The sequence below is a fragment of the Schistocerca gregaria genome, chromosome 10, assembly GCF_023897955.1.
Source record: "Schistocerca gregaria isolate iqSchGreg1 chromosome 10, iqSchGreg1.2, whole genome shotgun sequence".
NCBI classification, from domain to species: domain Eukaryota; kingdom Metazoa; phylum Arthropoda; class Insecta; order Orthoptera; family Acrididae; genus Schistocerca; species Schistocerca gregaria.
The window spans coordinates 174,822,924-174,846,640 of record NC_064929.1 but is presented as its reverse complement, the minus strand read 5'-3'; positions in this window follow the sequence as shown (position 1 = coordinate 174,846,640).

Genomic DNA, 23,717 nt, shown 5'->3' with positions numbered 1-23,717 from the left:
CGCGTTGCACGGGAGAATGTGAAAAGTGTTCATATGTAGTAAAAACCTGAGAAATCCGTCCGTTTTCCTCATTTGTTATCGAATCGACTTAAAGCCAGATCGTCACATTGGCCGCTCTTTTCTCTGAAACGGTTACACTTATCGTCTGCAAAGCTATGTCGCGTGCTGCGGTATGCCAAAACACAAAAGCACCATAGTAGAACACAGAAGAAGCCTCTAAGTTGACGTAATAGCCAGTAAGAAGTAGTACAATTCAAGTTTTAGTTGTCGATTATTCACTTTGAGCCGGCTTTGGTGGCTTGGACATGACCTAGAACCTTAAGATTTTGCATGAAAGGAGGACTAGCAGCCGCTTTGCGCGGGAGAATGTGAAAAGTGTTCATATGTAATAAAAACCTGAAAAATCCGTCCGTTTTCGTCATTTGTTATCGAATCGACTTAAAGCCAGATCGTCACATTGGCCACTTTTCTAACTGAGAAGGTTACATTTATCGTCTGCAAAGCTATGTCGCGTGCAGCGGTATGCGGAGACACTAAAAGCACCATAGTAGAACACAGAAGAAGCTTCTAAGTGGAAGCAATAGCCAGTAAGAAGTAGTACAATTCAAGTTTTAGTTGTCGATTATTCACATTTTAGCCGGCTTTGGTGGCTTGGACATGACCTAGGACCATAAGATTTTGCATGAAAGGACGGCTAGCAGCCGCGTTGCACGGGAGAATGTGAAAAGGGTTCATATGTAGTAAAAACCTGAGAAATCCGTCCGTTTTCGTCATTTGTTATCGAATCCACTTAAAGCCAGATCGTCACATTGGCCGCTCTTCTCTCTGAAACGGTTACATTTATCGTCTGCAAAGTTATGTCGCGTGCTGCGGTATGCGGAAACACTAAAAGCATCATAGTAGAACACAGAAGAAGCTTCTAAGTTGAAGTAATAGCCAGTAAGAAGTAGTACAATTCAAGTTTTAGTTGTCGATTATTCACCTTTTAGCCGGCTTTGGTGGCTTGGACATGACCTAGGACCTTAAGATTTTGCATGAAAGGAGGACTTGCAGCCGCGTTGCACGGGAGAATGTGAAAAGTGTTCATATGTAGTAAAAACCTGAGAAATCCGTCCGTTTTCGTCATTTGTTACCGAATCGACTTAAAGCCAGATCGTCACATTGGCCGCTTTTCTCTCTGAGACGGTTACATTTATCGTCTGCAAACCTATGTCGCGTGCTGCGGTATGCGGACACACTAAAAGCACCATAGTAGAACACTGAAGAAGCTTCTAAGTTGAAGTAATAGCAAGTAAGAAGTAGTACAATTCAAGTATTAGTTGTTGATTATTCATTTTTTAGCCGGCTTTAGTGGCTTGGACATGACCTAGGACCATAAGATTTTGCATGAAAGGAGGACTAGGAGCCGCGTTGCACGGGAGAATGTGAAAAGTGTTCATATGTAGTAAAAACCTGAGAAATCCGTCCGTTTTCGTCATTTGTTATCGAATCGACTTAAAGCCAGATCGTCACATTGGCCGCTTTTCTCTCTGAGACTATTACATTTATCGTCTGCAAAGCCATGTCGCGTGCTGCGGTACGCGGAGACACTAAAAGCACCATAGTAGAACACAGAAGAAGCATCAAAGTTGAAGTAATAGCCAGTAAGAAGTAGTACAATTCAAGTATTAGTTGTCGATTATTCACTTTTTAGCCGGCTTTGGTGGCTTGGACATGGCCTATGACCTTAAGATTTTGCATGAAAGGAGGACTAGTAGCCGCGTTGCACGGGAGAATGTGAAAAGTGTTCATATGTAGTAAAAACCTGAGAAATCCGTCCGTTTTCGTCATTTGTTATGGAATCGACTTAAAGCCAGATCGTCACATTGGCCGCTTTTCTCTCTGACACGGTTACATTTATCGTCTGCAAAGGTATGTCGCGTGCTGCGGTATGCGGAGACACTAAAAGCACCATAGTTGAACACAGAAGAAGCTTCTAAGTTGAAGCAATAGCCAGAAAGAAGCAGTACAATTCAAGTTTTGGTTATCGATTATTGATTTTTAGCCGGCTTTGGTGCCCTGGACATGAGGTGGAACCTTAAGATTTTGCATGAAAGGAGGACTAGCAGCCGCGCTGCACGGGAGAATGTGAAAAGTGTTCATATGTAGTAAAAACCTGAGAAATCCGTCCGTTTTCGTCATTTGTTATCGAATCGACTTAAAGCCAGATCGTCACATTGGCCGCTTTTCTCTCTGAGACGGTTACATTTATCGTCTGCAAAGCTATGTCGCGTGCTGCGGTAAGCAGAAACACTAAAAGCACCATAGTAGAACACAGAAGAAGCTTCTAAGTTGAAGTAATAGCCAGTAAGACGTAGTACTATTCAAGTTTTAGTTGTCGATTATTCACTTTTTAGCCGGCTTTGGTGGCTTGGACATGGCCTATGACCTTAAGATTTTGCATGAAAGGAGGACTAGTAGCCGCGTTGCACGGGAGAATGTGAAAAGTGTTCATATGTAGTAAAAACCTGAGAAATCCGTCCCTTTTCGTCATTTGTTATGGAATCGACTTAAAGCCAGATCGTCACATTGGCCGCTTTTCTCTCTGACACGGTTACATTTATCGTCTGCAAAGGTATGTCGCGTGCTGCGGTATGCGGAGACACTAAAAGCACCATAGTAGAACACAGAAGAAGCTTCTAAGTTGAAGCAATAGCCAGAAAGATGCAGTACAATTCAAGTTTTGGTTATCGATTATTGATTTTTAGCCGGCTTTGGTGCCCTGGACATGAGGTGGAACCTTAAGATTTTGCATGAAAGGAGGACTAGCAGCCGCGTTGCACGGGAGAATGTGAAAAGTGTTCATATGTAGTAAAAACCTGAGAAATCCGTCCGTTTTCGTCATTTGTTATCGAATCGACTTAAAGCCAGATCGTCACATTGGCCGCTTTTCTCTCTGAGACGGTTACATTTATCGTCTGCAAAGCTATGTCGCGTGCTGCGGTAAGCAGAAACACTAAAAGCACCATAGTAGAACACAGAAGAAGCTTCTAAGTTGAAGTAATAGCCAGTAAGAAGTAGTACTATTCAAGTTTTAGTTGTGGATTATTCACTTTTTAGCCGGCTTTGGTGGCTTGGACATGACCTAGGACCTTAAGATTTTGCATGAAAAGAGTACTTGCAGCCGCGTTGCACGGGAAATGTGAAATGTGTTCATATGTAGCAAAAACCTGAGAAATCAGCCCGTTTTCGTCATTTGTTAATGAATCTACTTAAAGCCAGATCGTCACATTGGCCGCTCTTCTCTCTGAATCGGTTACATTTATCGTCTGCAAAGCTATGTCGCGTGCTGCGGTATGCGGAGACACTAAAAGCACCATAGTAGAACACAGAAGAAGCTTCTAAGATGAAGTAATAGCCAGTAAGAAGTAGTACAATTCAAGTTTTAGTTATCGATTATTCACTTTTTAGCCTGCTTTGGTGGCTTGGACAAGACCTAGGACCTTAAGATTTTGCATGAAAGGAGGACTAGCAGCCGCGTTGCATGGGAGAATGTGAAAAGTGTTCATATGTAGTAAAAACCTGAGAAATCCGTCCGTTTTCGTCACTTGTTATCGAATCGACTTAAAGCCAGATCGTCACATTGGCCGCTTTCCTCTCTGAGACGTTTACATTTATCGTCTGCAAAGCTATGTCGCGTGCTGCGGGATGCGGAGACACTAAAAGAACCATAGTAGAACACAGAAGAAGCTTCTAAGTTGAAGCAATAGCCAGCAAGAAGTAGTAAAATTCAAGTTTTAGTTGTCGATTATTCACTTTTTAGCCGGCTTTGGTGGCTTGGACATCACCTAGGACGTTAAAATTTTGCATGAAAGGAGGACTGGCAGCCGCGTTGCAAGGGCGAATGTGAAAAGTGTTCATATGTAGTAAAAACGTGAGAAATCCGTCCGTTTTCGTCATTTGTTATCGAATCGATTTAAAGCCAGATCGTCACATTGGCCGCTTTTCTCTCTGAGACGGTTACATTTATCGTCTGCAAAGCTATGTCGCGTGCTGCGGTGTGCGGAGACACTAAAAGCACCATAGTAGAACATAGAAGAATCTTCTAAGTTGAAGTAATAGCCAGTAAGAAGTAGTATAATTCAAGTTTTAGTTGTCGATTATTCACTTTTTAGCCGGCTTTGGTGGCTTGGACATGACCTAGGAAAATAAGATTTTGCATGAAAGGAGGACTAGCAGCAGCATTGCACGGGAGAATGTGAAAAGTGTTCATATGTAGTAAAAAACTGAGAAATCCGTCCGTTGTCTTTATTTGTTATCGAATCGACTTAAAACCATATCGTCACAATGGCCGCTTTTCTCTCTGACACGGTTACATTTATCGTCTGCAAAGCTATGTCGCGTGCTGCGGTGTGCGGAGACACTAAAAGCGCCACAGTAGAACACAGAAGAAGCTTCTAAGTCGAAGTAATAGCCAGTAAGAAGTAGTGCAATTCAAGTCTTAGTTGTCGATTATTCACTTTTTAGCCGGCTTTGGTGGCTTGGACATGACCTACGACCTTAAGATTTTGCATGAAAGGAGGACTAGCAGCCGCTTTGCACGGCAGAATGTGAAAAGGGTTCATATGTAGTAAAAACCTGAGAAATCCGTCCGTTTTCGTCATTTGTTATCTAATCGACTTAAAGCCAGATCGTCACATTGACCACTTTTCTCTCTGATAAGGTTACATTTATTGTCTGCAAAGCTATGTCGCGTGCTGCGGTATGCGGAGACACTGAAAGCGCCACAGAAGAAGCTTCTAAGTTGAAGTAATAGCCAGTAAGAAGTAGTACAATTCAAGTTTTAGTTGTCGATTATTCACTTTTTAGCCGGCTTTGGTGGCTTGGACATGACCTAGGACCTTATGATTTTGCATGAAAGGAGTACTTGCAGCCGCGTTGCACGGGAGAATGTGAAAGGTGTTCATATGTAGTAAAAACCTGAGAAATCCGTCCGTTTTCGTCATTTGTTATCGAATCGATTTAAAGCCAGATCGTCACATTGGCCGCTTTCCTCTCTGAGACGGTTACATTTATCGTCTGCAAAGCTATGTCGCGTGCTGCAGTATGCGGAAACACTAAAAGCACCATAGTAGAACAGAGAAGAAGCTTCTAAGTTGAAGTAATAGCCAGTAAGAAGTAGTACAATTCAAGTTATAGTTGTCGATTATTCACTTTTTAGCCGGCTTTGGTGGCTTGGACTTGACCTAGGACCATAAGATTTTGCATGAAAGGACGGCTAGCAGCCGCGTTGCACTGGAGAATGTGAAAAGTGTTCATATGTAGTAAAAACCTGAGAAATCCGTCCGTTTTCGTCATTTGTTACCGAATCGACTTAAAGCCAGATCGTCACATTGGCCGCTTTTCTCTCTGAGACGGTTACATTTATCGTCTGCAAACCTATGTCGCGTGCTGCGGTATGCGGACACACTAAAAGCACCATAGTAGAACACTGAAGAAACTTCTAAGTTGAAGTAATAGCAAGTAAGAAGTAGTACAATTCAAGTATTAGTTGTTGATTATTCATTTTTTAGCCGGCTTTAGTGGCTTGGACATGACCTAGGACCATAAGATTTTGCATGAAAGGAGGACTAGGAGCCGCGTTGCATGGGAGAATGTGAAAAGTGTTCATATGTAGTAAAAACCTGAGAAATCCGTCCGTTTTCGTCATTTGTTATCGAATCGACTTAAAGCCAGATCGTCACATTGGCCGCTTTTCTCTCTGAGACGGTTACATTTATCGTCTGCAAAGCTATGTCGCGTGCTGCGGTAAGCAGAAACACTAAAAGCACCATAGTAGAACACAGAAGAAGCTTCTAAGTTGAAGTAATAGCCAGTAAGAAGTAGTACTATTCAAGTTTTAGTTGTGGATTATTCACTTTTTAGCCGGCTTTGGTGGCTTGGACATGACCTAGGACCTTAAGATTTTGCATGAAAAGAGTACTTGCAGCCGCGTTGCACGGGAAATGTGAAATGTGTTCATATGTAGCAAAAACCTGAGAAATCAGCCCGTTTTCGTCATTTGTTAATGAATCTACTTAAAGCCAGATCGTCACATTGGCCGCTCTTCTCTCTGAATCGGTTACATTTATCGTCTGCAAAGCTATGTCGCGTGCTGCGGTGTGCGGAGACACTAAAAGCACCATAGTAGAACACAGAAGAAGCTTCTAAGTTGAAGTAATAGCCAGTAAGAAGTAGTACAATTCAAGTTTTAGTTGTCGATTATTCACTTTTTAGCCGGCTTTGGTGGCTTGGACATGACCTAGGACCATAAGATTTCGCATGATAGGAGGACTAGCAGCCGCGTTGCACGGGAGAATGTGACAAGTGTTCATATGTAGTAAAAACCTGAGAAATCAGTCCGTTGTCTTTATTTGTTATCGATTCGACTTAAAGCCAGATCGTCACAATGGCCGCTTTTCTCTCTGAGACGGTTACATTTATCGTCTGCAAAGCTATGTCGCGTGCTGCGGTATGCGGAGACACTAAAAGCACCATAGTAGAACACAGAAGAAGCTTCTAAGATGAAGTAATAGCCAGTAAGAAGTAGTACAATTCAAGTTTTAGTTATCGATTATTCACTTTTTAGCCTGCTTTGGTGGCTTGGACAAGACCTAGGACCTTAAGATTTTGCATGAAAGGAGGACTAGCAGCCGCGTTGCATGGGAGAATGTGAAAAGTGTTCATATGTAGTAAAAACCTGAGAAATCCGTCCGTTTTCGTCACTTGTTATCGAATCGACTTAAAGCCAGATCGTCACATTGGCCGCTTTCCTCTCTGAGACGTTTACATTTATCGTCTGCAAAGCTATGTCGCGTGCTGCGGGATGCGGAGACACTAAAAGAACCATAGTAGAACACAGAAGAAGCTTCTAAGTTGAAGCAATAGCCAGCAAGAAGTAGTAAAATTCAAGTTTTAGTTGTCGATTATTCACTTTTTAGCCGGCTTTGGTGGCTTGGACATCACCTAGGACGTTAAAATTTTGCATGAAAGGAGGACTGGCAGCCGCGTTGCAAGGGCGAATGTGAAAAGTGTTCATATGTAGTAAAAACGTGAGAAATCCGTCCGTTTTCGTCATTTGTTATCGAATCGATTTAAAGCCAGATCGTCACATTGGCCGCTTTTCTCTCTGAGACGGTTACATTTATCGTCTGCAAAGCTATGTCGCGTGCTGCGGTGTGCGGAGACACTAAAAGCACCATAGTAGAACATAGAAGAATCTTCTAAGTTGAAGTAATAGCCAGTAAGAAGTAGTATAATTCAAGTTTTAGTTGTCGATTATTCACTTTTTAGCCGGCTTTGGTGGCTTGGACATGACCTAGGAAAATAAGATTTTGCATGAAAGGAGGACTAGCAGCAGCATTGCACGGGAGAATGTGAAAAGTGTTCATATGTAGTAAAAAACTGAGAAATCCGTCCGTTGTCTTTATTTGTTATCGAATCGACTTAAAACCATATCGTCACAATGGCCGCTTTTCTCTCTGACACGGTTACATTTATCGTCTGCAAAGCTATGTCGCGTGCTGCGGTGTGCGGAGACACTAAAAGCGCCACAGTAGAACACAGAAGAAGCTTCTAAGTCGAAGTAATAGCCAGTAAGAAGTAGTGCAATTCAAGTCTTAGTTGTCGATTATTCACTTTTTAGCCGGCTTTGGTGGCTTGGACATGACCTACGACCTTAAGATTTTGCATGAAAGGAGGACTAGCAGCCGCTTTGCACGGCAGAATGTGAAAAGGGTTCATATGTAGTAAAAACCTGAGAAATCCGTCCGTTTTCGTCATTTGTTATCTAATCGACTTAAAGCCAGATCGTCACATTGACCACTTTTCTCTCTGATAAGGTTACATTTATTGTCTGCAAAGCTATGTCGCGTGCTGCGGTATGCGGAGACACTGAAAGCGCCACAGAAGAAGCTTCTAAGTTGAAGTAATAGCCAGTAAGAAGTAGTACAATTCAAGTTTTAGTTGTCGATTATTCACTTTTTAGCCGGCTTTGGTGGCTTGGACATGACCTAGGACCTTATGATTTTGCATGAAAGGAGTACTTGCAGCCGCGTTGCACGGGAGAATGTGAAAGGTGTTCATATGTAGTAAAAACCTGAGAAATCCGTCCGTTTTCGTCACTTGTTATCGAATCGACTTAAAGCCTGATCGTCACATTGGCCGCTTTCCTCTCTGAGACGGTTACATTTATCGTCTGCAAAGCTATGTCGCGTGCTGCAGTATGCGGAAACACTAAAAGCACCATAGTAGAACAGAGAAGAAGCTTCTAAGTTGAAGTAATAGCCAGTAAGAAGTAGTACAATTCAAGTTATAGTTGTCGATTATTCACTTTTTAGCCGGCTTTGGTGGCTTGGACTTGACCTAGGACCATAAGATTTTGCATGAAAGGACGGCTAGCAGCCGCGTTGCACTGGAGAATGTGAAAAGTGTTCATATGTAGTAAAAACCTGAGAAATCCGTCCGTTTTCGTCATTTGTTACCGAATCGACTTAAAGCCAGATCGTCACATTGGCCGCTTTTCTCTCTGAGACGGTTACATTTATCGTCTGCAAACCTATGTCGCGTGCTGCGGTATGCGGACACACTAAAAGCACCATAGTAGAACACTGAAGAAACTTCTAAGTTGAAGTAATAGCAAGTAAGAAGTAGTACAATTCAAGTATTAGTTGTTGATTATTCATTTTTTAGCCGGCTTTAGTGGCTTGGACATGACCTAGGACCATAAGATTTTGCATGAAAGGAGGACTAGGAGCCGCGTTGCATGGGAGAATGTGAAAAGTGTTCATATGTAGTAAAAACCTGAGAAATCCGTCCGTTTTCGTCATTTGTTATCGAATCGACTTAAAGCCAGATCGTCACATTGGCCGCTTTTCTCTCTGAGACGGTTACATTTATCGTCTGCAAAGCTATGTCGCGTGCTGCGGTAAGCAGAAACACTAAAAGCACCATAGTAGAACACAGAAGAAGCTTCTAAGTTGAAGTAATAGCCAGTAAGAAGTAGTACTATTCAAGTTTTAGTTGTCGATTATTCACTTTTTAGCCGGCTTTGGTGGCTTGGACATGGCCTATGACCTTAAGATTTTGCATGAAAGGAGGACTAGTAGCCGCGTTGCACGGGAGAATGTGAAAAGTGTTCATATGTAGTAAAAACCTGAGAAATCCGTCCGTTTTCGTCATTTGTTATGGAATCGACTTAAAGCCAGATCGTCACATTGGCCGCTTTTCTCTCTGACACGGTTACATTTATCGTCTGCAAAGGTATGTCGCGTGCTGCGGTATGCGGAGACACTAAACGCACCATAGTAGAACACAGAAGAAGATTCTAAGTTGAAGCAATAGCCAGAAAGAAGCAGTACAATTCAAGTTTTGGTTATCGATTATTGATTTTTAGCCGGCTTTGGTGCCCTGGACATGAGGTGGAACCTTAAGATTTTGCATGAAAGGAGGACTAGTAGCCGCGTTGCACGGGAGAATGTGAAAAGTGTTCATATGTAGTAAAAACCTGAGAAATCCGTCCGTTTTCGTCATTTGTTATGGAATCGACTTAAAGCCAGATCGTCACATTGGCCGCTTTTCTCTCTGAGACGGTTACATTTATCGTCTGCAAAGCTATGTCGCGTGCTGCGGTAAGCAGAAACACTAAAAGCACCATAGTAGAACACAGAAGAAGCTTCTAAGTTGAAGTAATAGCCAGTAAGAAGTAGTACTATTCAAGTTTTAGTTGGAGATTATTCACTTTTTAGCCGGCTTTGGTGGCTTGGACATGACCTAGGACCTTAAGATTTTGCATGAAAAGAGTACTTGCAGCCGCGTTGCACGGGAAATGTGAAATGTGTTCATATGTAGCAAAAACCTGAGAAATCCGCCCGTTTTCGTCATTTGTTAATGAATCTACTTAAAGCCAGATCGTCACATTGGCCGCTCTTCTCTCTGAATCGGTTACATTTATCGTCTGCAAAGCTATGTCGCGTGCTGCGGTGTGCGGAGACACTAAAAGCACCATAGTAGAACACAGAAGAAGCTTCTAAGTTGAAGTAATAGCCAGTAAGAAGTAGTACAATTCAAGTTTTAGTTGTCGATTATTCACTTTTTAGCCGGCTTTGGAGGCTATGACATGACCTAGGACCATAAGATTTCGCATGATAGGAGGACTAGCAGCCGCGTTGCACGGGAGAATGTGAAAAGTGTTCATATGTAGTAAAAACCCGAGAAATCAGTCCGTTGTCTTTATTTGTTATCGATTCGACTTAAAGCCAGATCGTCACATTGGCCGCTTTTCTCTCTGAGACGGTTAAATTTATCGTCTGCAAAGCTATGTCGCGTGCTGCGGTATGCGGAGACACTAAAAGCACCATAGTAGAACACAGAAGAAGCTTCTAAGATGAAGTAATAGCCAGTAAGAAGTAGTACAATTCAAGTTTCAGTTATCGATTATTCACTTGTTAGCCTGCTTTGGTGGCTTGGACAAGACCTAGGACCTTAAGATTTTGCATGAAAGGACGGCTAGCAGCCGCGTTGCTCGGGAGAATGTGAAAAGTGTTCATATGTAGTAAAAACCTGAGAAATCCGTCCGTTTTCGTCATTTGTTACCGAATCGACTTAAAGCCAGATCTTCACATTGGCCGCTTTTCTCTCTGAGACGGTTACATTTATCGTCTGCAAACCTATGTCGCGTGCTGCGGTATGCGGACACACTAAAAGCACCATAGTAGAACACTGAAGAAGCTTCTAAGTTGAAGTAATAGCAAGTAAGAAGTAGTACAATTCAAGTATTAGTGGTTGATTATTCATTTTTTAGCCGGCTTTAGTGGCTTGGACATGACCTAGGACCATAAGATTTTGCATGAAAGGAGGACTAGGAGCCGCGTTGCACGGGAGAATGTGAAAAGTGTTCATATGTAGTAAAAACCTGAGAAATCCGTCCGTTTTCGTCATTTGTTATCGAATCGACTTAAAGCCAGATCGTCACATTGGCCGCTTTTCTCTCTGAGACTGTTACATTTATCGTCTGCAAAGCTATGTCGCGTGCTGCGGTACGCGGAGACACTAAAAGCACCATAGTAGAACACAGAAGAAGCATCAAAGTTGAAGTAATAGCCAGTAAGAAGTAGTACAATTCAAGTATTAGTTGTCGATTATTCACTTTTTAGCCGGCTTTGGTGGCTTGGACATGGCCTATGACCTTAAGATTTTGCATGAAAGGAGGACTAGTAGCCGCGTTGCACGGGAGAATGTGAAAAGTGTTCATATGTAGTAAAAACCTGAGAAATCCGTCCGTTTTCGTCATTTGTTATGGAATCGACTTAAAGCCAGATCGTCACATTGGCCGCTTTTCTCTCTGACACGGTTACATTTATCGTCTGCAAAGGTATGTCGCGTGCTGCGGTATGCGGAGACACTAAAAGCACCATAGTAGAACACAGAAGAAGCTTCTAAGTTGAAGCAATAGCCAGAAAGAAGCAGTACAATTCAAGTTTTGGTTATCGATTATTGATTTTTAGCCGGCTTTGGTGCCCTGGACATGAGGTGGAACCTTAAGATTTTGCATGAAAGGAGGACTAGCAGCCGCGTTGCACGGGAGAATGTGAAAAGTGTTCATATGTAGTAAAAACCTGAGAAATCCGTTCGTTTTCGTCATTTGTTATCGAATCGACTTAAAGCCAGATCGTCACATTGGCCGCTTTTCTCTCTGAGACGGTTACATTTATCGTCTGCAAAGCTATGTCGCGTGCTGCGGTAAGCAGAAACACTAAAAGCACCATAGTAGAACACAGAAGAAGCTTCTAAGTTGAAGTAATAGCCAGTAAGAAGTAGTACTATTCAAGTTTTAGTTGTGGATTATTCACTTTTTAGCCGGCTTTGGTGGCTTGGACATGACCTAGGACCTTAAGATTTTGCATGAAAGGAGGACTAGCAGCCGCGTTGCACGGGAAATGTGAAATGTGTTCATATGTAGCAAAAACCTGAGAAATCCGCCCGTTTTCGTCATTTGTTAATGAATCTACTTAAAGCCAGATCGTCACATTGGCCGCTCTTCTCTCTGAATCGGTTACATTTATCGTCTGCAAAGCTATGTCGCGTGCTGCGGTGTGCGGAGACACTAAAAGCACCATAGTAGAACACAGAAGAAGCTTCTAAGTTGAAGTAATAGCCAGTAAGAAGTAGTACAATTCAAGTTTTAGTTGTCGATTATTCACTTTTTAGCCGGCTTTGGTGGCTTGGACATGACCTAGGACCATAAGATTTCGCATGATAGGAGGACTAGCAGCCGCGTTGCACGGGAGAATGTGAAAAGTGTTCATATGTAGTAAAAACGTGAGAAATCCGTCCGTTTTCGTCATTTGTTATCGAATCGATTTAAAGCCAGATCGTCACATTGGCCGCTTTTCTCTCTGAGACGGTTACATTTATCGTCTGCAAAGCTATGTCGCGTGCTGCGGTGTGCGGAGACACTAAAAGCACCATAGTAGAACATAGAAGAATCTTCTAAGTTGAAGTAATAGCCAGTAAGAAGTAGTATAATTCAAGTTTTAGTTGTCGATTATTCACTTTTTAGCCGGCTTTGGTGGCTTGGACATGACCTAGGAAAATAAGATTTTGCATGAAAGGAGGACTAGCAGCAGCATTGCACGGGAGAATGTGAAAAGTGTTCATATGTAGTAAAAAACTGAGAAATCCGTCCGTTGTCTTTATTTGTTATCGAATCGACTTAAAGCCATATCGTCACAATGGCCGCTTTTCTCTCTGACACGGTTACATTTATCGTCTGCAAAGCTATGTCGCGTGCTGCGGTGTGCGGAGACACTAAAAGCGCCACAGTGGAACACAGAAGAAGCTTCTAAGTTGAAGTAATAGCCAGTAAGAAGTAGTACAATTCAAGTTTTAGTTGTCGATTATTCACTTTTTAGCCGGCTTTGGTGGCTTGGACATGACTTACGACCTTAAGATTTTGCATGAAAGGAGGACTAGCAGCCGCTTTGCACGGCAGAATGTGAAAAGGGTTCATATGTAGTAAAAACCTGAGAAATCCGTCCGTTTTTGTCATTTGTTATCTAATCGACTTAAAGCCAGATCGTCACATTGACCACTTTTCTCTCTGATAAGGTTACATTTATTGTCTGCAAAGCTACGTCGCGTGCTGCGGTATGCGGAGACACTAAAAGCGCCACAGTAGAACACAGAAGAAGCTTCTAAGTTGAAGTAATAGCCAGTAAGAAGTAGTACAATTCTAGTTTTAGTTGTCGATTATTCACATTTTAGCCGGCTTTGGTGGCTATGACATGACATTGGACCATAAGATTTTGCATGAAAGGAGTACTTGCAGCCGCGTTGCACGGGAGAATGTGAAAAGTGTTCATATGTAGTAAAAACCTGAGAAATCCGTCCGTTTTCGTCATTTGTTATCGAATCGACTTATAGCCAGATCGTCACATTGGCCGCTCTTTTCTCTGAAACGGTTACACTTATCGTCTGTAAAGCTATGTCGCGTGCTGCGGTATGCCAAAACACTAAAAGCACCATAGTAGAACACAGAAGAATCTTCTAAGTTGAAGTAATAGCCAGTAAGAAGTAGTACAATTCAAGTTTTAGTTGTCGATTATTCACTTTGAGCCGGCTTTGGTGGCTTGGACATGACCTAGGACCTTAAGATTTTGCATGAAAGGAAGACTAGCAGCCGCTTTGCACGGGAGAATGTGAAAAGTGTTCATATGTAATAAAAACCTGAGAAATCCGTCCGTTTTCGTCACTTGTTATCGAATCGACTTAAAGCCTGATCGTCACATTGGCCGCTTTCCTCTCTGAGACGGTTACATTTATCGTCTGCAAAGCTATGTCGCGTGCTGCAGTATGCGGAAACACTAAAAGCACCATAGTAGAACAGAGAAGAAGCTTCTAAGTTTAAGTAATAGCCAGTAAGAAGTAGTACAATTCAAGTTATAGTTGTCGATTATTCACATTTTAGCCGGCTTTGGTGGCTATGACATGACCTAGGACCATAAGATTTTGCATGAAAGGAGTACTTGCAGCCGCGTTGCACGGGAGAATGTGAAAAGTGTTCATATGTAGTAAAAACCTGTAAAATCCGTCCGTTTTCGTCATTTGTTATCGAATCGACTTAAAGCCAGATCGTCACATTGGCCGCTCTTTTCTCTGAAATTGTTACACTTATCGTCTCCAAAGCTATGTCGCGTGCTGCGGTATGCCAAAACACTAAAAGCACCATAGTAGAACACAGAAGAAGCTTCTAAGTTGACGTAATAGCCAGTAAGAAGTAGTACAATTCAAGTTTTAGTTGTCGATTATTCACTTTTTAGCCGGCTTTGGTGGCTTGGACATGACCTACGACCTTAAGATTTTGCATGAAAGGAGGACTAGCAGCCGCTTTGCACGGCAGAATGTGAAAAGGGTTCATATGTAGTAAAAACCTGAGAAATCCGTCCGTTTTCTTCATTTGTTATCTAATCGACTTAAAGCCAGATCGTCACATTGGCCGATTTTCTCTCTGAATCGGTTACATTTATCGTCTGCAAAGCTATGTCGCGTGCTGCGGTGTGCGGAGACACTAGAAGCACCATAGTAGAACACAGAAGAAGCTTCTATGTTAAAGTAATAGCCAGTAAGAAGTAGTACAATTCAAGTTTTAGTTGTCGATTATTCACTTTTTAGCCGGCTTTGGTGGCTATGACATGACCTAGGACCATAAGATTTTGCATGAAAGGAGGACTAGCAGCCGCGTTGCACGGGAGAATGTGAAAAGTGTTCATATGTAGTAGAAAACCTGAGAAATCCGTCCGTTTTCGTCATTTGTTATCGATTCGACTTAAAGCCAGATCGTCACAATGGCCGCTTTTCTCTCTGAGACGGTTACATTTATCGTCTGCTAAGCTATGTCGCGTGCTGCGGTATGCGGAGACACTAAAAACACCATAGTCGAACACAGAAGAAGCTTCTAAGTTGAAGTAATAGCCAGTAAGGAGTAGTACAATTCAAGTTTTAGTTGTCGATTATTCACTTTTTAGCCGGCTTTGGTGGCTTGGACATGACCTAGGACCTTAAGATTTTGCATGAAAGGAGTACTTGCAGCCGCGTTGCACGGGAGAATGTGAAAAGTGTTCATATGTAGTAAAAACCTGAGAAATCCGTCCGTTTTCGTCACTTGTTATCGAATCGACTTAAAGCCAGATCGTCACATTGGCCGCTTTCCTCTCTGAGACGGTTACATTTATCGTCTGCAAAGCTATGTCGCGTGCTGCAGTATGCGGAAACACTAAAAGCACCATAGTAGAACAGAGAAGAAGCTTCTAAGTTTAAGTAATAGCCAGTAAGAAGTAGTACAATTCAAGTTTTAGTTGTCGATTATTCACATTTTTGCCGGCTTTGGTGGCTATGACATGACCTAGGACCATAAGATTTTGCATGAAAGGAGTACTTGCAGCCGCGTTGCACATGAGAATGTGAAAAGTGTTCATATGTAGTAAAAACCTGAGAAATCCGTCCGTTTTCTTCATTTGTTATGGAATCGACTTAAAGCCAGATCGTCACATTGGTCGCTCTTTTCTCTGAAACGCTTACACTTATCGTCTGAAAAGCTATGTCGCGTGCTGCGGTATGCCAAAACACTAAAAGCACCATAGTAGAACACAGAAGAAGCTTCTAAGTTGACGTAATAGCCAGTAAGAAGTAGTACAATTCAAGTTTTAGTTGTCGATTATTCACTTTGAGCCGGCTTTGGTGGCTTGGACATGACCTAGGACCTTAAGATTTTGCATGAAAGGAGGACTAGCAGCCGCGTTGCACGGCAGAATGTGAAAAGTGTTCATATGTAATAAAAACCTGAGAAATCCGTCCGTTTTCGTCATTTGTTATCGAATCGACTTAAAGCCAGATCGTCACATTGGCCACTTTTCTAACTGAGAAGTTTACATTTATTGTCTGCAAATCTATGTCGCGTGCTGCGGTATGCGGAGACACTAAAAGCCCCACAGTAGAACACAGAAGAAGCTTCTAAGTTGAAGTAATAGCCAGTAAGAAGTAGTACAATTCAAGTTTTAGTTGTCGATTATTCAATTTTTAGCCGGCTTTGATGGCTTGGATATGACCTAGGACCTTAAGATTTTGCATGAAAGGAGTACTTGCAGCCGCGTTGCCCGCGAGAATTTGAAAAGTGTTCATATGTAGTAAAAACCTGAGAAATCCGTCCGTTTTCGTCATTTGTTATCGATTCGACTTAAAGCCAGATCGTCACATTGGCCGCTTTCCCCTCTGAGACGGTTACAATTATCATCTGCAAAGCTATGTCGCGTGCAGCGGTATGCGGAAACACTAAAAGCACCATTGTAGAACACAGAAGAAGCTTCTAAGTGGAAGCAATAGCCAGTAAGAAGTAGTACAATTCAAGTTTTAGTTGTCGATTATTCACTTTTTAGCCGGCTTTGGTGGCTTGGACATGACCTAGGACCTTAAGATATTGCATGAAAGGAGGACTAGCAGCCGCGTTGCACGGGAGAATGTGAAAAGTGATCATATGTAGTAAAAACCTGAGAAATCCGTCCGTTTTCGTCATTTGTTATCGAATCGACTTAAAGCCAGATCCTCACATTGGCCGCTCTTCTCTCTGAAACGGTTACACTTATCGTCTGCAAAGCTATGTCGCGTGCTGCGGTATGCCGAAACACTAAATGCACCATAGTAGAACACAGAAGAAGCTTCTAAGTTGAAGTAATAGCCAGTAAGAAGTAGTACAATTCAAGTTTTAGTTATCGATTATTCACTTTTTAACCGGCTTTGGTGGCTTGGACATGACCTAGGACCTTAAGATTTTGCGTGAAAGGAGGTCTGACAGCCGCGTTGCATGAGAGAATGTGAAAAGTGTTCATATGTACTAAAAACCTGAGAAATCCGTCCGTTTTCGTCATTTGTTATCGAATCGACTTAAAGCCAGATCGTCACATTAGCCGATTTTCTCTCTGAGAAGGTTACATTTATCGTCTGCAAAGCTATGTCGCGTGCTGCGGTGTGCGGAGACACTAGAAGCACCATAGTAGAACACAGAAGAAGCTTCTAAGTTGAAGTAATAGCCAGTAAGAAGTAGTACAATTCAAGTTTTAGTTGTCGATTATTCACTTTTTAGCCGGCTTTGGTGGCTTGGACATGACCTAGGACCTTAAGATTTTGCATGAAAGGAGGACTAGCTGCCGCTTTGCACGGCAGAATGTGAAAAGGGTTCATATGTAGTAAAAACCTGAGAAATCCGTCCGTTTTCGTCATTTGTTATCGAATCGACTTAAAGCCAGATCGTCTCATTGGCCACTTTTCTCTCTGAGAAGGTTACATTTATTGTCTGCAAAGCTATGTCGCGTGCTGCGGTATGCGGAGACACTAAAAGCGCCACAGTAGAACACAGAAGAAGCTTCTAAGTTGAAGTAATAGCCAGTAAGAAGTAGTAGAATTCAAGTTTTAGTTGTCGATTATTCACTTTTTAGCCGGCTTTGGTGGCTTGGACGTGACATAGGACCTTAAGATTTTGCATGAAAGGAGTACTTGCAGCCGCGTTGCACGGGAGAATGTGAAAAGTGTTCATATGTAGTAAAAACCTGAGAAATCCGTCCGTTTTCGTCACTTGTTATCGAATCGACTTAAAGCCAGATCGTCACATTGGCCGCTTTCCTCTCTGAGACGGTTACATTTATCGTCTGCAAAGCTATGTCGCGTGCTGCAGTATGCGAAAACACTAAAAGCACCATAGTAGAACAGAGAAGAAGCTTCTAAGTTTAAGTAATAGCCAGTAAGAAGTAGTACAATTCAAGTTTTAGTTGTCGATTATTCACTTTTTAGCCGGCTTTGGTGGCTATAACATGACCTAGGACCATAAGATTTTGCATGAAAGGAGGACTAGCAGCCGCGTTGCACGGGAGAATGTGAAAAGTGTTCATATGTAGTAGAAAACCTGAGAAATCCGTCCGTTTTCGTCATTTGTTATCGATTCGACTTAAAGCCAGATCGTCACAATGGCCGCTTTTCTCTCTGAGACGGTTACATTTATCGTCTGCTAAGCTATGTCGCGTGCTGCTGTATGCGGAGACACTAAAAGCACCATAGTCGAACACAGAAGAAGCTTCTAAGTTGAAGTAATAGCCAGTAAGAAGTAGTACAATTCAAGTTTTAGTTATCGATTATTCACTTTTTAGCCGGCTTTGGTGGCTTGGACATGACCTAGGACCTTAAGATTTTGCGTGAGAGGAGGTCTAACAGCCGCGTTGCATGGGAGAATGTGAAAAGTGTTCATATGTACTAAAAACCTGAGAAATCCGTCCGTTTTCGTCATTTGTTATCGAATCGACTTAAAGCCAGATCACCACATTGGCCGATTTTCTCTCTGAGAAGGTTACATTTATCGTCTGCAAAGCTATGTCGCGTGTTGCGGTGTGCGGAGACACTAGAAGCACCATAGTAGAACACAGAAGAAGCTTCTAAGTTGAAGTAATAGCCAGTAAGAAGTAGTACAATTCAAGTTTTAGTTGTCGATTATTCACTTTTTAGCCGGCTTTGGTGGCTTGGACATGTCCTAGGACCTTAAGATTTTGCATGAAAGGAGGACTAGCAGCCGCTTTGTACGGCAGAATGTGAAAAGGGTACATATGTAGTAAAAACCTGAGAAATCCGTCCGTTTTCGTCATTTGTTACCGAATCGACTTAAAGCCAGATCGTCACAATGGCCGCTTTTCTCTCTGAGACGGTTACATTTATCGTCTGCTAAGCTATGTCGCGTGCTGCGGTATGCGGAGACACTAAAAGCACCATAGTCGAACACAGAAGAAGCTTCTAAGTTGAAGTAATAGCCAGTAAGAAGTAGTACAATTCAAGTTTTAGTTATCGATTATTCACTTTTTAGCCGGCTTTGGTGGCTTGGACATGACCTTGGACCTTAAGATTTTGCATGAAAGGAGGACTACCCGCCGCATTGCACGGGAGAATGTGAAAAGTGTTCATATGTAGTAAAAACCTGAGAAATCCGTCCGTTTTCGTCATTTATTATCGAATCGACTTAAAGCCAGATCGTCACATTGGCCGCTCTTTTCTCTGAAACGGTTACACTTATCGTCTGCAAAGCTATGTCGCGTGCTGCGGTATGCCGAAACACTAAAAGCACCATAGTAGAACACAGAAGAAGCTTCTAAGTTGAAGTAATAGCCAGTAAGAAGTAGTACAATTCAAGTTTTAGTTGTCGATTATTCACTTTTTAACCGGCTTTGGTGGCTTGGACATGACATAGGACCTTAAGATTTTGCATGAAAGGAGTACTTGCAGCCGCGTTGCACGGGAGAATGTGAAAAGTGTTCATATGTAGTAAAAACCTGAGAAATCCGTCCGTTTTCGTCACTTGTTATCGAATCGACTTAAAGCCAGATCGTCACATTGGCCCGCTTTCCTCTCTGAGACGGTTACATTTATCGTCTGGAAAGCTATGTCGCGTGCTGCAGTATGCGGAAACACTAAAAGCACCATAGTAGAACACAGAAGAAGCTTCTAAGTTTAAGTAATAGCCAGTAAGAAGTAGTACAATTCAAGTTTTAGTTGTCGATTATTCACTTTTTAGCCGGCTTTGGAGGCTATGACATGACCTAGGACCATAAGATTTTGCATGAAAGGAGGACTAGCAGCCGCGGTGCACGGGAGAATGTGAAAAGTGTTCATATGTAGTAGAAAACCTGAGAAATCCGTCCGTTTTCGTCATTTGTTACCGAATCGACTTAAAGCCAGATCGTCACAATGGCCGCTTTTCTCTCTGAGACGGTTACATTTATCGTCTGCTAAGCTATGTCGCGTGCTGCGATATGCGGAGACACTAAAAGCACCATAGTCGAACACAGAAGAAGCTTCTAAGTTGAAGTAATAGCCAGTAAGAAGTAGTACAATTCAAGTTTTAGTTATCGATTATTCACTTTTTAGCCGGCTTTGGTGGCTTGGACATGACCTAGGACCTAAAGATTTTGCATGAAAGGAGGACTACCCGCCGCATTGCACGGGAGAATGTGAAAAGTGTTCATATGTAGTAAAAACCTGAGAAATCCGTCCGTTTTCGTCATTTATTATCGAATCGACTTAAAGCCAGATCGTCACATTGGCCGCTCTTTTCTCTGAAACGGTTACACTTATCGTCTGCAAAGCTATGTCGCGTGCTGCGGTATGCCGAAACACTAAAAGCACCATAGTAGAACACAGAAGAAGCTTCTAAGTTGAAGTAATAGCCAGTAAGAAGTAGTACAATTCAAGTTTTAGTTGTCGATTATTCACTTTTTAGCCGGCTTTGGTGGCTTGGACATGACATAGGACCTTAAGATTTTGCATGAAAGGAGTACTTGCAGCCGCGTTGCACGGGAGAATGTGAAAAGTGTTCATATATAGTAAAAACCTGAGAAATCCGTCCGTTTTCGTCACTTGTTATCGAATCGACTTAAAGCCAGATCGTCACATTGGCCGCTTTCCTGTCTGAGACGGTTACATTTATCGTCTGCAAAGCTATGTCGCGTGCTGCAGTATGCGGAAACACTAAAAGCACCGTAGTAGAACAGAGAAGAAGCTTCTAAGTTTAAGTAATAGCCAGTAAGAAGTAGTACAATTCAAGTTTTAGTTGTCGATTATTCACTTTTTAGCCGGCTTTGGTGGCTATGACATGACCTAGGACCATAAGATTTAGCATGAAAGGAGGACTAGCAGCCGCGTTGCACGGGAGAATGTGAAAAGTGTTCATATGTAGTAGAAAACCTGAGAAATCCGTCCGTTTTCGTCATTTGTTATCGATTCGACTTAAAGCCAGATCGTCACAATGGCCGCTTTTCTCTCTGAGACGGTTACATATATCGTCTGCTAAGCAATGTCGCGTGCTGCGGTATGCGGAGACACTAAAAGCACCATAGTCGAACACAGAAGAAGCTTCTAAGTTGAAGTAATAGCCAGTAAGAAGTAGTACAATTCAAGTTTTAGTTGTCGATTATTCTCTTTTTAGCCGGCTTTGGTGGCTTGGACATGACCTAGGACCTTAAGATTTTGCATGAAAGGAGGACTAGCAGCCGCTTTGCACGGCAGAATGTGAAAAGGGTTCATATGTAGTAAAAACCTGAGAAATCCGTCCGTTTTCGTCATTTGTTATCGAATCGACTTAAAGCCAGATCGTCACATTGGCCACTTTTCTCTCTGAGAAGGTTACATTTATTATCTGCAAAGCTATGTCGGGTGCTGCGGTATGCGGAGACACTAAAAGCGCCACAGTAGAACACAGAAAAAGCTTATAAGTTGAAGTAATAGCCAGTAAGAAGTAGTACAATTCAAGTTTTAGTTGTCGATTATTCACTTTTTAGCCGGCTTTGGTGGCTTGGACATGACCTAGGACCTTAAGATTTTGAATGAAAGGAGTACTTGCAGCCGCGTTGCACGGGAGAATGTGAAAAGTGTTCATATGTAGTAAAAACCTGAGATATCCGTCCGTTTTCGTCACTTGTTATCGAATCGACTTAAAGCCAGATCGTCACATTGGCCCGCTTTCCTCTCTGAGACGGTTACATTTATCGTCTGGAAAGCTATGTCGCGTGCTGCAGTATGCGGAAACACTAAAAGCACCATTGTAGAACAGAGAAGAAGCTTCTAAGTTTAAGTAATAGCCAGTAAGAAGTAGTACAATTCAAGTTTTAGTTGTCGATTATTCACTTTTTAGCCGGCTTTGGAGGCTATGACATGACCTAGGACCATAAGATTTTGCATGAAAGGAGGACTAGCAGCCGCGGTGCACGGGAGAATGTGAAAAGTGTTCATATGTAGTAGAAAACCTGAGAAATCCGTCCGTTTTCGTCATTTGTTACCGAATCGACTTAAAGCCAGATCGTCACAATGGCCGCTTTTCTCTCTGAGACGGTTACATTTATCGTCTGCTAAGCTATGTCGCGTGCTGCGGTATGCGGAGACACTAAAAGCACCATAGTCGAACACAGAAGAAGCTTCTAAGTTGAAGTAATAGCCAGTAAGAAGTAGTACAATTCAAGTTTTAGTTATCGATTATTCACTTTTTAGCCGGCTTTGGTGGCTTGGACATGACCTAGGACCTTAAGATTTTGCATGAAAGGAGGACTACCTGCCGCATTGCACGGGAGAATGTGAAAAGTGTTCATATGTAGTAAAAACCTGAGAAATCCTTCCGTTTTCGTCATTTATTATCGAATCGACTTAAAGCCAGATCGTCACATTGGCCGCTCTTTTCTCTGAAACGGTTACACTTATCGTCTGCAAAGCTATGTCGCGTGCTGCGGTATGCCGAAACACTAAAAGCACCATAGTAGAACACAGAAGAAGCTTCTAAGTTGACGTAATAGCCAGTAAGAGGTAGTGCAATTCAAGTTTTAGTTGTCGATTATTCACTTTTTAGCCGGCTTTGGTGGCTTGGACATGACCTAGGACCTTAAGATTTTGCATGAAAGGAGGACTAGCAGCCGCTTTGCACGGCAGAATGTGAAAAGTGTTCATATGTAATAAAAACCTGAGAAATCCGTCCGTTTTCGTCATTTGTTATCGAATCGACTTAAAGCCAGATCGTCACATTGGCCACTTTTCTAACTGAGAAGGTTACATTTATTATCTGCAAAGCTATGTCGGGTGCTGCGGTATGCGGAGACACTAAAAGCGCCACAGTAGAACACAGAAAAAGCTTATAAGTTGAAGTAATAGCCAGTAAGAAGTAGTACAATTCAAGTTTTAGTTGTCGATTATTCACTTTTTAGCCGGCTTTGGTGGCTTGGACATGACCTAGGACCTTAAGATTTTGAATGAAAGGAGTACTTGCAGCCGCGTTGCACGGGAGAATGTGAAAAGTGTTCATATGTAGTAAAAACCTGAGATATCCGTCCGTTTTCGTCACTTGTTATCGAATCGACTTAAAGCCAGATCGTCACATTGGCCCGCTTTCCTCTCTGAGACGGTTACATTTATCGTCTGGAAAGATATGTCGCGTGCTGCAGTATGCGGAAACACTAAAAGCACCATTGTAGAACAGAGAAGAAGCTTCTAAGTTTAAGTAATAGCCAGTAAGAAGTAGTACAATTCAAGTTTTAGTTGTCGATTATTCACTTTTTAGCCGGCTTTGGAGGCTATGACATGACCTAGGACCATAAGATTTTGCATGAAAGGAGGACTAGCAGCCGCGGTGCACGGGAGAATGTGAAAAGTGTTCATATGTAGTAGAAAACCTGAGAAATCCGTCCGTTTTCGTCATTTGTTGCCGAATCGACTTAAAGCCAGATCGTCACAATGGCCGCTTTTCTCTCTGAGACGGTTACATTTATCGTCTGCTAAGCTATGTCGCGTGCTGCGGTATGCGGAGACACTAAAAGCACCATAGTCGAACACAGAAGAAGCTTCTAAGTTGAAGTAATAGCCAGTAAGAAGTAGTACAATTCAAGTTTTAGTTATCGATTATTCACTTTTTAGCCGGCTTTGGTGGCTTGGACATGACCTAGGACCTTAAGATTTTGCATGAAAGGAGGACTACCTGCCGCATTGCACGGGAGAATGTGAAAAGTGTTCATATGTAGTAAAAACCTGAGAAATCCTTCCGTTTTCGTCATTTATTATCGAATCGACTTAAAGCCAGATCGTCACATTGGCCGCTCTTTTCTCTGAAACGGTTACACTTATCGTCTGCAAAGCTA